Here is a 17,713-nt window from a genome sequence, read left to right as displayed (position 1 = left end):
CAAGCCTTTGATTACTTAGAATTTCAGTCCTTGGCTGGCTTGTGGTTCCTTGGGACCTTTAGCCTTAGCTTTGCCATGGGCTAGCTTACTATGCCCAAGGGTTTCAATAGGCCAGAGAGTTGAAGAACACACTGGAACAGGGAAGCAACACTGAAATAGAAATTGGAGAGATACCTACCTGCTTCATGGAGTTGCCAGATCCAATTCCTGGGTCCTTGTGTACTTATAGTTCGTCACTCTCTAAGTATACTTTGTTTTATTTTTGTCAGGTTGGCATTTCACACACCAGAGATGCTTACTGTGTCATTTGCAAAATTTGAAACATCAGATTACTCAGTCTCTTCTAGTCCATTTATAAAATGTACAGCGAGGCTGGTCTTGGCATCACTCCGAGAACCCTCGTATTTTGCCTTCTTCCATCTGAGAAGTACCTGTTCATCCCGAACGTTGTGCTCTGTTCCTGTTTCATGTTCCTGATAGAACATTTTCCATATATCTATAATGTATTTAAATAAGATTTGTGTGTGTGTGTGTGTGTTTCCTTGTGCATTGATTCCAACATCCTGGATTTAAATCTGAGCTCTGGCATTTAATATTGGTCACATTTACCTCTCTCACCTTATGTTTCCTCAACCATAACATAAAAATAATAATAGTTACTACTTTATGTGATTGTACATATTACACACTGCACTGCGAAGCGTTCAGCACAGCGCCTGACATCCCTTATGGACACACAAAAATATTACAAGTTTTGTTATAGTCATCACCACACCAACATAGCCGCTTTTTGACCAGAATAACACAGCACGTTTCTTTCTCCTTTTTGTTATATTCCTATTTGCTCTTCAGTATTTATTGAGTGTCTAAGTGGACAGCTCAGGGACTGTTTTCTCAGCACTGAGAATAATGTTGAATAAAACAGAGTCTCCGCTGAAGTCAAGCTTTTGCTTCCACTACTTTGGTAAAATTGCATCAACTAATATCTCTAGTGAGCTTCCCCCCCCCCACCCCCAAATCTGTACGATTCCTTGATCCTGCTTTTATTTTATGTGTTCCAATATTTGAAGCTGTTAATTATTCCCTTCTTTAAATTCTCTCTTCCCTGAATGCTTTAATACCCTACTTTCTTTCTTTCTTTTTTTTTTTTTTCTTTTTAAAGATTTTATTTATTTTAGAGAGAGAGAGAGAAACAGATTCCCTGCTGAGCAGGAAGCCCAATGTGGGGCTCGATCCCAGGACCTGGAGATCATGACCCAAGCTGAAGGCAGATGCTTAACCGACTGAGCCATCCAGGTGCCCTTCTCCCCTACTTTCTGTTTATTCTCTTTCTAACTTTCTGACTCTTCTCTTTGACCCTAGATCTAATTTCTTCACCTGCTCTTTAAATTATTCCCTAGGTTTTTGTTCCTGATTTATTTCCTTCTCCCTTTCTCTTCTCAGAGATTATAAACTGATGTGCTGTTCACAAATCTGGTATGCTTTTGTGTTTTTTTGGCTTGAACAGAATTTCAAAAAAAATTTTTTTAATGAGTTCTTAACTTAGACAAATTGAGAGATTTCATATAACAATTTGAATTTTGAAAAATTTAAATTCACTTGCTTTTGAAGAAAGCACTTCATTTCCCCCTCAATAGCTCCTACTACTATTTACATGTTATGAGACCAAAGTATTTTTCCTTACACCTGATGTTCTGTAGGCATCAGACTCAATCTGTTCAAATTTGAACCATTATATATTTTATTTTGTCTTTTCTAGTCTGGTTGATAGAGTGCTATTTACTGAGGCATTCAAGCCAGGACCTGATGAGTGAGAAGTCTGTGATAGGACCCACCTTATTGAACTTGAATGACCTTCCCACTACCTCTTGCTGTCCATGGCTCCTGGGTTTTTTTCATTATCTCTATCCCCTATCTTGTATCATGGGATTCACCCTGGTCGACAGATCTCTAGTTCCCTGACATGCTTCTTATTTTAAATATAATGTATGTGGTTTGTTTATCACATTAGTAATTTTAACCTGAATTTAATTCCTTTAAGAATCATTTATTATCGCAACAAAATTTATTGAGTGCCTAATAAACAAGTCAGTTACTTTTTCTAGCACGAGGGGTAGACTGTTGAGCAAAATACATCCTCTGCTTTCATGGCACTTACATTCTCATGGAGGAGAAAGACAATACATAAGTGAGTGTGAGTGTGAGTGTAAATAGTGATAAGTATAAGTGAGAATTCACAGACACCTGTCTAGTAATTTATATACTTTTAGGTTGTCATTTTATTTACTTAGACAGACTAAGGCCAAGAATAAGAACAAGATTTTGGAAGAACTGAATTACTCTCTCACAAAGTTATATGTCACATATAGGATGCTCCAAATCCAGGATCTGGTTCTGTCCATCTGGAACTATCTGAATGACTGCTAGTACTCAGCAACTATTAATTTAAGAGCATAGTGTATTTTAGATTATTTTTCATGTTATATGACCATTTCTACTGGGAAAGTCATCTTAATCTCGCAAAACAAACTGAGGGTTGCTGGGGGGAGGGGGTTTGGGAGAAGGGGGTGGGATTATGGACATTGGGGAGGGTATGTGCTTTGGTGAGTGCTGTGAAGTGTGTAAACCTGGTGATTCACAGACCTGTACCCCTGGGGATAAAAATATATGTTTATAAAAAATAAAAAATTAAAAAAAATAGTAGAAAGCTTATGAGCTTTAATTAAATGAAATCTTCAGCTGATATAATCAGATGAGCTATAGAGTTTCCTGGTTATCTGTTGATATTCCTTGAGACCAAGCAGGCTTCTGCCTCAGGGTCATGGCACTTAAGTACTTTCTCCCAGGAATGTTCTTCTAGGTTTCTGTAAGCTTTGCTTCCTCACTTTACTTTTCATCAGGCTACCAAAATAGTATTTTCTAGTTTTTTACCCTGCTTTATTTTTCTTTATAGCACCAAGCAGCTCCTGATACACATATGTCTGTTATCTATGTCCCCCACTAAAATGGAACTGTGTTTTGATCATTGCTATATTCCTAGTATCTAGAGTAGTGAATGGCCTATAGTAAGTGGTCAATAAATATGCACTATGTGAATAAATCAATGTTAAGGAGTTTTCTGACTTTGCAGAGGAAATGTTTTAGGATGTATTAAATATGAAAGATCGAATTCTAAGTTTAAGAGAAATGGAGCTAAATATCATGATTGCTTTCATAAGGGGAGTAAGGCAAATACTGATTAACATGAAATGGAATGGACCGTTGGAGGAAATGAAGTAAATCTTATTTGGGGAAATTAAGAAAAAATGAGAAAAAGGAATATGTCAGGCAATTTAGTGTTATTCATTTGAATACATTGTCCAAGAGTACAAATATTCAGAAACATTTTAGTGGCGAAGGTGCTATGACTCTCCTGAGTACGTGAAAGAACAAACAGTCCTTGGATCTTGGGATCATTGTCTAACTTAGCCCTGATACGAAATCTCTGAAGAATCTGAGGAAGATAAATTGAGCTGCTGGTGTCTCATTTCAGTTTTTATTACTACCTTTTAGTCTCCTGTGCTCTTATTGGTAAGTTTTTATTTCTCACCCAATTAATATGTATTGGTTGCTTACAAAGTGAAAACATTGCTATAGATAACCTTTTTCAAAACAAGAAAAATGCTTAATTTCCAACAAGCAGTAAAACCTAAGGGCTGAAGGATGCTTTGGAAGGAGCAAAAAGAGAAAGGTGATTGAAGAGGATATCCTGTCCCTACACTCAAAGTTTCCACATCTACAGTGATTTTTCTCCAAAGATTATGAACATTCTTTTTTAGCCCTCCATTGACAACCTGTCTTTTATTCTACTTTATTGGCTGCGATTTTGAAAAAAATTCTCTAAACTAGAGAAACAGAAAACTGGGTTAGGTGTACAGGCATACAGATGTGATGTCTTTGGGCATTAAATATGACTGACAGGTAATTTATCCAATAAAGAAAGGTACATGTTTCTAAAGTGTATGCCTTCCATGGTAGGGAATGCAGACAGTATTAATTAAGCTTTTACTAATCAGAATCTAGAAACTGTACGTGAGGAAACTTTCAATCTATGTAACTCATCATTACTCAGTCAATACAGGTCGAATGCTCATTACGTGTTAGGCATTTATAAGGTATACAAAGTTGAGTAAGAAATAAGTTTATAATGTGGCAGAAAGGATAAAGCAAATATACAAATCATTTATACTAAAATAATTGAATAAAATAGAAGTTGAGGAGGTGCATAAGACAAAGGGATTTCTCCTAGTCAAGATTTAGAAAGCACAAGAGGCAGGAAGTGATGTTGTGCTGGATCTTGAGTGAGATTTTCTGATGAATAGATTGGCAATCCATAAGAGCAGAGGCAAGGAAGTGGAAAATTATGGGTCACGTTAGGCAATAGCAACGTTCCAGAAGAGGCAGAAGAGGATGCAGTCAAGAGCCAGGGTGGACAGTTCATCTGTGATAAGAAAGAAGGATTCTTCCAATTTAGAGACAGAAGCAAAACCTACTGGGTGAATCTTAAGAGCAATTTGAGGTAGAGGAGATCTTTTTCGTAGCTTCGACCTCATCAGATTAGGGGGCAAGTTAATCTTTCAAGAAGGAGAGGGATGAAAGTTATCTTCAGATCCATTTATTCTAAGAACTTTACTTCAGAGACATGTCTAGAGGGGTTATGGTCCTTTCAAGGAGACCGTTTATACAGGAAACTAGAGTCCAGGTTTTATTTTTTTATTTTTTTTAAAGATTTTATTTATTTGACAGAGAGAGATCACAAGTAGGCAGAGAGGCAGGCAGAGAGAGAGAGGAGGAAGCAGGCTCCCTGCTGAGCAGAGAGCCTGATGCGGGACTCGATCCCAGCACCCTGAGATCATGACCTGAGCCGAAGGCAGTGGCTTAACCCACTGAGCCACCCAGGCGCCCCTAGAGTCCAGGTTTTATGATTTCAACTCTAAGTGTTCTTTCTTGGTAAAGGTCAAAATCCCCCAAAGACCTATATACTGAAAATAATTTTCTAAGTTAAGCATTTCTCATCAAACAAGTAACTTTGATCTGAGAATGTGATAATTCAGGCTATAAAAGAAATCAGATGAACCCTTATAAATATCTCTTTTTAGAGGAAAACAAAGGAGATTTATTGCTTTCAGCTGAAAGACCACAACAGAAGCACTGTGTGCTAAATAGAGACAGCCTCTGGCTATGGTTCAGGAGACTACTGGGTTCCACTAAGTAGCCCCATATTCTTATTGTCACACTGTTTTTGTGGACCTGGTATCTAGCTATTCTCATACAACCAAGAAAGAGAACTCAGTCTGGTTCTGTGAACCCTGAAATCAGTAGTTCCAAACGATGTCTTAGTTTTGATTACTTTCAAGGATTTTACGTAGTTGGAAGTTAGAGAGGCAAAATGGTTTCTGGTCATTCATGTTACTTGGTAATCCAAGGATGAGCTGATAACATCAATAGTTCTTGGACTTTAGGCAGCCTGGCAAGTTTGGGGTTGGCAACTGATGGTTTCTTTTTTTTTTTTAATAATTTTTTAAAAAAGATTTTTATTTCTTAGAGAGAGCGAGTGAGAGCGTGCACATGGGCATACGTGCACATGGGTGTGGAGGGTGCAGAGGGAAAGGGAATCTCAAGGAGACTCTGTGCTGAATGCAGAGCCTGACTCAGGGCTTGATCTCACAACCCTGAGATCATGACCTAAGCTGAAACCAAGAGTCAGATGCTTAACTGACGGAGCCACCTAGGTGTCCAATAGCTGTCAGTTTTAAGTATGAATGCAACATTGCATCACTGGCAACAGAGGAAGGATTAGAAGAGAAAAAGGAGTTAAGGTTATAGAAGATAAAGTTTCAGTAGACAATATATCCCTCTTCTTTATATCTGGCAGAGACAGCTCTGCAATGGTTTTGTAGGCTGAAGGACTATTTGCACAGATATAAAAATGAACTTACTGGGATGGAGAGCAGGATGGACTTACCACCCTTGTCATTTAAAAATAGTGAATGCCAAGCTTCCAATGTGCATGCCTGTGCATGCTAAGAGAAAAAAAAAAAAAAAAAAAAAAAAAAAAAAAAAAAAAAAAGAAAATCTCCCTGAGATATTCCTTGGGCCAGCAAATGGGGAAACATTTGAATGAGTCCTGAGGAAGGAACCATTCTGAGTCTACTGAGCCGAGACTCTGCAAGAATGGTGTTTTTGGTTCTGCGATTTCCCAACCAGGTTTTCAGTTACGAGATTTAGTTTCAGAGAAAGACCTTAGCATCCAGGACAGGAGATTGCTAATTTTGCCATAGTGTTACTATTGACCTAGAGGAAACTATATTTTTGCACAGAATTTGCATTTAAAATCTATTGATATGGTTCATGAGGTTTTACAGGCTGTGGGACAGTTAATCTAAACAAACCATTTATGGAAAGTACCCAAAAGAAATTTTGATTAGTGGGTTGATTAGCTAATATCATGCTAACTGATATGAGCATGTTTTGGTACCACTTTTTCTCCCTTAGTATCAGTCTTTATTAGTTAGGAGAAGTCACAATAATTCTCTAACTCATGCTTGGGAATCTTTTCTTTAAGGACCAGATCACAAATATTTTATGATTTATAGGCCTTATGGCTTCTATTGCAAGTACTTAATGCTAGGTTCTATTTTAATGCAAAAGCAATCACAGACAATATGCAAACAAATTGGACTTATGTTCCAATAAATCTTTATTTATCAAAGTGGGTGGTGGGCCATAGTTTGGTGACTGTTGCTCTAGTCCAATGAATATTTTTTACTAAATCCCGAGTGTCTGGCAAAAGGTTACACACTGGCAGAATTGGGGCAGAAATCTAGACATCTTCTTTCCTTTTCTTTTTTTTTTTTTTTAAAGATTTTTATTTATTTATTTGCCAGAGACAGAGGGAGAGCGAGCGAGAGAGCACAGGCAGACAAAGAGGCAGGCAGAGGCAGAGGGAGAAGCAGGCTCCCTTGTCGAGCAAGGAGCCCGATGTGGGACTCGATCCCAGGACCCTGGGATCATGACCTGAGCTGAAGGCAGCTGCTCAACCAACTGAGCCACCCAGGTGTCCCTCTTTTTTTTTTTTTTTTTGACATTTTTTTCTACTCCATTAAAAATTAAAAAATATAATTACAAAAGAATATCCACTGGATATATAGAAGATGTAAAGAATAATAATAAAATGAACACCTGTGTCAAAAGTCAATTCTAAAAAAAGAAGACATTACCACGTCTTTTGAAGCTTTGTGTCTGCTCCACCCCAGCTCCTTCCTTTTTCTCTTCACCCTGGAGGTGTTTACCTGCCTGAATTTGGTGTTTTTTATTCACTTATTTTTCTTCATGGTTTTACTACTCATGTATTTATATCCTTCTTGTAGTGTTTAAAAGTCATTCTTAGATGGTTTTATTTCATTTCTCTTGTATTCTGAAGTTTAGAAAAAGATGGCCAAATTTTGCTTAGTGAATAGTTACACATTTCTGTTTTGGTTTATTCTTGGCAATATGCTGAGAAGGTCCAGGAAGCCAGAGTAGAGGACCTAGATTATTTGATTTTAATTCATTTCATGGCCAAATCTTGGGTTTCTTGTGACAGAGCGGAGAACAGGCTGACAGACAAGTGTAGGAGTTTAGTGGCTGTCTTCTCCCACCCCCCTTCCTCAGGAAATTGCTGTGGTAAATCAGGGCTGTTTCTAGGAATGGCAAGGTCTATTTAGTCTGACAGTGATTTTATCTTTGAACAAAATGCATACGATAGTACCATAACTTTTCCAAATTATAGGATGCGGAGAAATTCTTTATGAAAAATTTTGTTTTTGTGCATTTAATAAAAAAGGTCAGTCTCAATCATAATATTTTGTCAACAATCAAAAACATAACTAGTGCTATTTGTGTGTATTAGATATGTGAATATTTGCTACTAGAATATGATTTAGATGGATATATTTCCTTGCTTTCTAAGGACCCAAAACTTTTCCAGAATCTAATTTTTTCAGGGCATGCCTTTGATGACTCTGTATAAAAACATTTTGTGATCTGCTTATACAAATACTCCCTCCATTTCCCTTTCTCTCCTTTCTTCCTTCCCTTCTTTCTTTCTTTCCTTCTCTCTCTCTCTTTTTCTTTCTTTCACATCTGTAGATAATTTAGCTGGCTTATTATAGATTATTTTCAAGGATAGTGAAAATTTTGAGCTAATATATCTAATATAGCTATATAATATATAATATAATATATAAAATATATATGTATATATAAAATAATAATATTTTAAATATTAAATAATATATAAATATATAATAATATAATACATATAAAATTTATAATATATATAAAATAATATAATATATATAAAATTTGAGCTAATCTATCTATCTACCTATCTTTGCCTGGTCCCCCCCACAAGATGACTGGTGTGTGGGTTATATCTCTGACCATGGCATGGGATGAAAAGAGCTGGGTTTTTGCTGTGAGAGGTTAGCACCATTCTCCACTGTCTCTCCCAGTTACCTCAAAATATTTTTTTCAGATTGCCATACAAGTTGCTACTTCCCTGGACTATCATTTCATATTTCAATTATTTTAGTACTTTCCTGTCTGGACTGCTTTCTTCTTTATCAGTGGTTCTCAGTTCTGGCTGCATATTGGAATCACCTGAAGTGTAAAAAAATACTGATGTTTTGTCCATCCCATAGTGATTTTGATTTAATTGGTCTGGGGTACCATCAGGGCAGATTAAAATCATATAACATTAAAAAATAAAATCATATTACATTTTTAAAAGGTCTCTAGATGAGTCTAATGAGCAGCTAAGGACAAGAGTCACTGCTCTAGTATAAGAGGGTCGTCTGTTTTAACCTATTATCTGATGTGAGAGATGTTTGAAAGGGAGAATGGATAGAACTTGGGGAATGATGAACATGGTTGGGATCAGGAAGTAGGATGTGCATAGGACGGTTCTATTTACTGAGATAGCAAAAATAGGCATCGTGCTTAGGGGAGAAAGTGATTATTCAGTTTTGGTTTGAGAGTTTGAACAAACCCAGCGGACATCCATTTGGAGATAAGAAAGAACATCTGAAATATTAAAGCTGACCAAAATTGGAATAGGGGTTTATTCTCTATTGCTAAATATATTAAAGTCTCCCTGCCAGATGCTTATCAACTTTTGCTCAAATATTTCTGGCAATAGAGAATGAATTACCAATTCTGTCTTTTTTTTTTTTTTTTTTTTAAGATTTTTAGGCAGAGAGGCAGGCAGAGAGAGAGAAACAGGTTCCCCACTGAGCAGAGAGCCTGATGCGGGGCTCTATCCCAGGACCCTGGATTATGACCTGAGCCGAAGGCAGAGGCTTTAACCCACTGAGCCACCCAGGTGCCCCTGAATTACCAATTCTGTCTTTGAAGCAGCTAATTTGGAAGTTCTTCCTTATACTGACCACAAATCTGTCTTGCTTCTTAACCTCTATCCAGTAATCCTCTCTTTCCTTTGGAGCTATTCATGAACAAGTCCACTTTCTCTTCCATGCCTGAGAAGAAATCTTTTCTCAAATGTTCTTTTCCCTGGGCTCCAGGTTACCAGTTCCTCACTTAACATGCTTGAAATAGTCATACTGTCTAGCATATCCTCTTACCAAGCCAGCTAAAACATGAATGTTAAATACCCTAAACTTGATTAGTAAAGGGAATATGCATTTCTCGATCAGTTTTCTTCTAGCAACATTAAATATCATAACTCTTTAAAAAAAACTCTGTATATGCTTACAGTATAGAAGAGGTGATATTCTTCTCTGAACTATATGTTTTTCTTTCTTTCTATACCCCATTACATTTAGAAAAATAATTAGATTTAAGGATAGAAAAATTTATGTAAAATATGTTACACTTTGTTGAATTAAAAACATCCCTTTTAACTATCTTAAGAATTTATCTCAGTGTGGAAAAATATTTGACCTCTTTGTTTCAAGAGTGAAGATAGTGGTCATTTAAAAGCCTGTAGATTTATAGAAAAGTATAATCACTTTTAAAAAAGGCCAAAATGTGAGACTTTTGCTATTTCTCTTGTGGAAGATTTAATCTTCAAGGATTAATGTGGCATTCAGTTTCCCACTGCTTCTATTCCAGAAGGTATGCACACATTTGGATAAGTGATCTCCCTTTTCTTCCCTTGGAAACTGTTTTGAGCTTGGAATTTGCTGTTTAGATCATGATTCATACGTCAGAGAAGAATTAAAGTCTCCTTTAGGTACTTGGCAGAGCCAGGACATGTTTCCATATATAGCTGAAAAAAACCTTTGTCGCCCATTCTGGCTTGCAAGAATGTTATTAAAAGTTCATTCCTGAGTGCTTTTTTGCCAAGGAACAGCAGTGGGCACTGAAAATTTTGTGCCTGGAAGAATTAAGGTTTGCTCCAACATAGAGGCTTTACTGTGTGTTCTGGGAACCTTTCCTAGGTGTCCTCGGTCACTCCACTCAAAGCACTTAGATGCACATCTGTGGGTGGCAACTGTTGATTCTTTCCTGGCCCACTTCTTAGTCATGGCTTGGGGGAAGCCCTATGAGCAGGCTTTACAGAGACAAATCAAGGCACTGCCTAATCTCCTGAGTCATGGCCAGAGGCTCCTCACTTACTCTCTGAGGATGGGATCTGTTTACCTCAGAGTTGCCTCTCTGAAAGGATATTTGGAATTTTGGATGGTGGCCTGGAATTTTGGAGAGTGGAGTTCTCTAGGGAAAAGTTGTGCTGGTAGCAGTCAGCTTATAAAGTTTATACTGTCTGCCCTTTGATAAGGGTCATATGATGTAGTAAATGTTCTTTGGGAAAATGAGAAATCCAGTAGATCTTCAATTCTGGCTCTGCACATACTGTGACCTTCAGGCATCGGTGTGGGGAAATGTACCTTTCCTTCCAGCTCCACCTGCTGTGGTTCTACCAGCCTTGGGGCTCATCTTCAAGACAAAGTGAAACAGGCCTGTGTTTGAATCTTGGTCCTTACTCAAAGTAGGGCTTTGGTCAAGTTAGTTTGCTTCTTTGGGCTTGTTTTCCTCATCTGTAAAAGGGGCTTAACAATGCTTATTGCACAGGGTTTTAGGGGAGAATTAAATGAGGTTAGGTGGGTTAGGTGCTTTCTCAGGAAAGCAAGTTTTTTTTTTTTTTTTTTTTTTTTGGTCAAAAGAGTATGAACCTTGGAGCCATTCACATTCAGGTTCTACCCTGTTCTGTTCTTCCCTAGCTGCATGATCTCTAACTAAAGACATCCAAGCATTTACATTCTATAATTCTTCACTTCATTCTGTATAAAACTGTATCAGACTCGGAAGGCTGTTAAAGATTTAAGCGGACCATCCTGCCCATCTTACTTGGGCAGCACTTAGAGGAGGGCTCCAGAAGCGTCAGCTCCTTTCTTACTCCCTTCTCCAAAGGCTTGTCCTGAGCCCTCCCTCTACCCCACCACTGTTCTTTGTCTTGCCCTTTCAGTTTTTTTATTTTGTTTTTGTTAATAATCTTACTTCATAACTTCTTTTATGCTGTTTCTCATTGGAAGTCTGTCTCTTCCCTACTTTGTGACAATTCCTTGGAAATGGAGTCTTCATCTCTTTGTTTCAATAGGCCTTAGGTATTAAACCACATTTCTTTCTTCCCAGCAACCTGGAAAAATCCCCTTAAATTCTCTTAAACTTGAATTTCAGCTTAATTCAGAGTTAATTTCTAAATCTTTTCTGCCAAGTCAAATATCCTGCAATAAATGACTAGGAAAGTAAATAGCTTTGTGTTCAATGTAATATGTATCACATTTGGTATTTACTTTTAAGTCCAGTAACTTTGTATCTTCGTTGTTGATATGCAAACTTGTAAGAGAGAGGTTAGAATAAAGCCTATCAAGAAATAAAAGCTTTACACTTTGATGTTAAAATCAATGGACATGGTGTTCATTTAAAACAAACTAAGCTTGCACACATTGTAAAATAAATCATAATGCAGAATGTTGGTGTCTTGAGTACAGTGCACCTTATTTGAAAGTCCCAAGAGCACATATTTGTGATATTGATTCACTGATCTTATTAATAATAGTTTAGCAATTTGGAAAAGAGAAACTTCTGAGAGAATATACAAAAATCAAATTTTTGTCAAGAATAGAAAAAAAGTGCAATTGCAGGGTCATAGGGAAGTTCTATTTTTAATTTCTTGAGGAATCTCCACACTGTTCTCCAAAGAGGCTGCACCAACTTGCATTCCCACCAACAGTGTAAGAGGGTTTCCCCTTTCTCCACATCCTCTCCAACACATGTTGTTTCCTGCACTCCTGGGTATTTATCCCAAAGATACAGATGTCGTGAAAAGAAGGGCCATCTGTACCCCAATGTTTATAGCAGCAATGGCCACGGTCGCCAAACTGTGGAAAGAACCAAGATGCCCTTCAGCGGACGAATGGATAAGGAAGATGTGGTCCATATACACTATGGAGTATTATGCCTCATCAGAAAGGATGAATACCCAACTTTTGTAGCAACATGGACGGGACTGGAAGAGATTATGCTGAGTGAAATAAGTCAAGCAGAGAGAGTCAATTATCATATGGTTTCACTTATTTGTGGAGCATAACAAATATCATGGAGGACAAGGGGTGTTAGAGAGAAGGGAGTTGGGGTAAATTGGAAGGGGAGGTGAATCACGAGAGACTATGGACTATGAAAAATAATCTGAGGGGTTTGAAGTGGCGGGGGGGTGGGAGGTTGGGGTACCAGGTGGTGGGTATTAAGGAGGGCATGGTGTGGTGAAAAAATAATGAATACTATTTTTCTGAAAATAAATAAATTGAAAAAATTAAAAAAAAAGAATAGAAAAAAAGGTTTTCTTAGAGCAAGTTTTCTTAAACTTAGTCAGGCTTTGATACAATTTGGAACTGCATGACACAGTATATTTTATTTGCCTTTTGAAGGTCATCCAGTGCTTGCAGGTATCCTGAATGTTAGGTGGGCGAAATCTGGGAGCTCCTGATACCCCCTTCCCCCTCTTCTCTCTCTAGCATTCTACTTAATTTGTGTGGAATGCCAAATATCCTGAGTCTGGTATCCGAACACTTTTAGAATATAATATTGATTGAAACAAGGATAGTTTTCAGTAAAACACTGGGCATTTGCTCAATGACCTGTAGCACTGCCTGTGCCTTTGTCCCAGGCTGCAGTATCCACTGCCCCTGAGTCCCTGCCAGAGCACACAGAGAAGCATTCCAGACTCCCCTAGAACACATTCCTTGCATGCATAGCAATCTCTGGAAAGTTATGCTTTTGAAGAAAATAGAGGGAGGTGTTACGGCTTCATGCATCCTAACAGCTCCGGGGTTATTCCCTACTACCAGAGCCTTCAGAGGCCTCACTGAAAATAAATTGTGAGTTGCGCCATTGGACATTGCTACAGGGGGTGTTGAAGATACATTCATTCCCTTGCTCTCTCACGCAGTGATATTGAAGAAGTTGCAGTCTGTGAACAATCAGTTTGGTTTTCTGACTAGACAAGGAATAGTAAAACCTTTCTCTTTTTCCCAGGACCTTCAGATTTTGGTTTGGGAAAGGTCCTTTGATTTCAACAATGTAAGCTTAAATACGTTGAAATGGAATGTTGGGAGCAACGCTAAAACTGTGTACTTTAGCATAAAGGATAGGAAGTGAACAGCGTTCCCTTTGGTGTGACTCCATGGGTCTTCCTCACTCTTTCCTTCTGGAGGCAAAGGTAACTTGGTTATTAGGCAAAAAGGCCTATGTGAAGACTGGGAAGGTTTTCATGTATGTGCTAATCATATTTGATCCTCTCAGTGCTACTTTGCCACGTTGGAGTCCCATACCTTAATGTGGTTGGTAATTATGTTCTCCATCAATGACATTCAGCTGTAGAAAAGACTGCTTCATAGTTAAAGCTTTCTTAGCATAAAATGCAAATGAAATAAAAACAGGAACAAACAGTAACTGGTTTTCAGGAGTGCTGCAGCCTGACCTAGGCCAGTGTGTTATGGAGGACTACTAGGTTCTTTCTGATAGAAAGCAGCTATAGTAGTTAGGGACAGGCACAAGTCAGCTTCTCCGTGACATTCCCTTGCCGGGTTACAGTGAAAGTAAGACTTGAACAAATTCCATCATACACAGAGACAAGTTTTAGATAAACATTTATTATTACACAATTCATTCAACTTGTTGATGGAGTTGCAAGTAATCAGGGAAGAAATGTTTTATCCACATATTGCATGACAGTTTTACTCAAGGCAAACAAGACAATATTCTAGGGTAGGGGCAGGATTCAGTTAACTCCTTCCCAGAATCCTCCAAACTTATGGCTGGACACAGGATTGTTTAGGGATCAGCCTTCAATGCCACCTCGGAGGGTGGAGGTGAAGAGTCTTTCAGGTTCCTATGCCCTTTCCATGCAAAAGTGCAGAGTATCCCTTAATATTTATTAACCCATTCATATACTTGAATGTCATGAATTTTGCCAATGACACTGCATTTTTAACACCCATTACACTAAATAATAAGCCATTTTTTTCCTTATGAACACTCATTTCTAACATTCATTATGCTAAGTAGTAAACCCTCTCGTTATGACTAGATTTAAAGAGACTGGGAGATATGAAGAGTTTGGAAGTATTTGTGGTAGCCACTGATTTTGTGACCCTCCTGATTAAACGTTAACTAACCTTCCCAGGAGTGTGTGCCACTGATTCAGGTAACTGACACACTAGCTTAAGTTTGTTCGCACATTCATAATGTTAAAGCATCTGAGAGTAATTTACAACCCATGTGAAATGAGCTATAAAGGAAAAGGGAAAAGTGAATGAAAGTAAATTTCTGATTGACATTTTTATGCAAAAAAAATGTAAAAAAAATAGTCCTATATGCAGTTGTTGACACATGTCCTCAGCACATGAAAGAGATATTGTGAAACAGATTTATCAGATAAGAGCCCTGTATGTGTCTGGGTGACTTATTAAGTCACTTAGTTCAATAAATTTTTATTGAGTACCTACTTTGTGCGGGGGATAGAGACGAAAGGGGCAGTTCTTGGTCTCAGCCCATTTTTACTGGTACAGATAAGGTCATGATGTGAGGCAGCTGCTGCAAAATTCCAGGAGGCACCACTTGTTATCTATTTATTTTTAAAGATTTTATTTATTTATTTGGAGAGAAAGAGACAGAGAGAGCTTGAGTGAGGGGAGAGGCAGAGGCAGAGAGAGCGAGACAAGCAGACTTCTTGCCAAGCTGGGAGCCCAATAGGGGTTGGATCCCAGGATCCTGAGATCATGACCTGAGCCAAAGTCAGATGCTTAACTGACTGAGTCACCCAGGTGCCCCAGGGAGACACCACTTGTTATAAAAGAACAATAGGCCCTGATGTAGTATCTGGGAGGAGCAACATAGTGGCTGAGCAGAGTTTGCTGTTTCCTCTTAAAGTAACATGACTCATCTTGTTGGAAGTAAGAATTGGATAAAGGAGCATTTATTTAAAACATTGTCAGGACATGGAACTCTTCCCAGGGAGCCAAAATACCATTTAGAGTTCCAGAGATCCTGAGTTCTTGTTTTGGCTGCCCTCCTTAGTTTGCAGCTCAGGTAGGAACAATCCCGTCTTCTTAATGAGATTGAAGTGATTAATAAACTTGGAGCTCCGAAGGGGTTTAATCTCTAACTATCTGGTAACTTTTTTTTTAATGTTTGGAAACGATAATGATTCATATTTTTTTTAATGTTTGGAAGCAATAATGATTCACATGATTAAAGCTGATCTTAAGGATCATCCAGTAAAAAGAGTCATGGCAGCTTCAACAATGCACTATAAAGTAGCCGAATTTGTATGTATTCAGTCCCATTTTATGGGGAGCCAAGAAGTCAGACTCTTACTTCCTGACCATATTTAAACGGAAAATGCGTTCAGGAGGGATTTCAAGTGTCAAATGAGAAATAAAGAGGGGGAAATAGTCAGAAGATGCTCTTTCCAGGAGCTCTGTGGGTATGGGGAAGTTTTTGCTTAAACTCAAAATTTTACTTTCTAGAAGATTAAAAAGAAAAAAAAGTCTTGGTGATGACAGGTTATGAAGTGCCCAGTTGAGTGGTGCTGAAGGGCTAAGGAGAGGTGGGTAGAGCATCTCTCTTCTCACAGCATGGGCTCCTTTCATGCAAGTGACTGGCTGATCCTCCATGAGGACTTCAGACGCTGGTATTGATTTCCAGCCCGACAACATTCACTGCCATGAGGCGCTGACACCCCCCTGAACTCGAAATTCCAACTCACATGGCTAGAGGGGCTTGACAGTGGGAGGCTGGGAGGTATTGAGGGGTTACTCTTTGGCCAATGACAGTTCCTGAGGTATCTCAGTTGCTGTAATTTTTAGACTTGGCATACAATTTTTGGCAAACATTGGAGAAATGGCTAAATTAGCATTAAACAATGTAGCAGCTTTAGTTGGGGTAGCCGAGGAACCTTGTAGGCCAAAGTCTGTGCTGCTTGTGGTTTTGGAAGTGCTGGCACTTGGAAATATTGAAACCTGACCTTGGTTCTAAGCAGGACATCTTTGAGGCATGGAAGTCTGTGCCTCTCTGTACTTCACTCAGTAGCAGGACATTTCCAGCAATAAGATACATTATTTTGACTGTTCACCAGTTGTTTGTGGAGATGAATGGTTGTTTCATTCCTGTTTCATAGGTAGTGATGATTTTAAAAATAGTTTTAAAAAATAATCTGATTTGGTGTCTAAAATGAAATATTTTATGAACTGGGAACAAATAGAAGTTGTTTCTAGCTTTTTAGCCTTGAGTTTTTAGGCATTGTGGGTATTCCATATTGGTTAAGATCACAGACTTTGGACTCAACCTCCCTGCATTCAAATAGTGGCTCAGTTGCTTATGAGCTATAAACGTTTTTCAGTGTTTCTTAAGCCTCAGTTTCCTAATTTAGGGGATAGGGATACTGATAGTACCTTCCTTTTAGGGTTGTTGTGAAGAATAAGTGAAATAATCCATACACTGTACTCAGAGTATCTGGCACACAGCTCATAGTCAAAACACATTAATAATATCATCATTATCATCATCACCGGCTGAAGCAGTTTAAACAGGATGAAGTAACAGTTAACAATGTAAGAGTGAAGGCCAATTCAAGTTGCATATTGCATATTAGATGCTGCCCAAAACTATAGTGAAGGGAAAATTGAGGGGGGACTCTGATTCCCAGTGCCTGGGAAAATAATTTATGCTAAAAAGTTATTGCTGAACAGATGCTTCACTAGAGAAGATATACTGATGGTAAATTAGCATATGAGAAGATGCTCCAAATCATTTGTCATAAGGGAATTGCAAGTTAAAACAATAGTATGATACCACTACACATCTTTTAGAATGGCAAAAATCCCCCCAAACCTGACAATACTAGTTGCTGGCAAGGATGTGGAACAGCAGTAACTCTCATTCATCGCCCATGGGAGACAGTCTGGCATTGTCTTACAAAGCTGAAAATGGTCTTGTCATGTAATCCAGCAGGTGCACTTCTGGGCATTTACCAAACTGATTTGAAAACTTACATCTATGTAAAAAACTGCATGTGAATGTTTATTGGTAACTTCCACATGTTTATGGTAGTTCTACTAATAATCACCAAAAACTGGAGTCAACCAAGATATCCTCCAGTTGGTGAATGGAT

General features: G+C 38.2%; 1 protein-coding gene across 2 annotated transcripts in view; it reads left to right on the top strand.

Annotated features, from left to right (window-relative positions):
- PLCL1 (phospholipase C like 1 (inactive)) overlaps positions 1 to 17,713 on the top strand; it is a 369,301-nt gene that overhangs the window by 93,346 nt on the left and 258,242 nt on the right. The gene's annotated exons all lie outside the window — the stretch shown is intronic.

This window comes from Mustela lutreola, chromosome 3 (assembly GCF_030435805.1).
Source record: "Mustela lutreola isolate mMusLut2 chromosome 3, mMusLut2.pri, whole genome shotgun sequence".
Taxonomy (NCBI): Eukaryota; Metazoa; Chordata; class Mammalia; order Carnivora; family Mustelidae; genus Mustela; species Mustela lutreola.
This window is presented reverse-complemented; position numbering and strand designations above follow the sequence as displayed.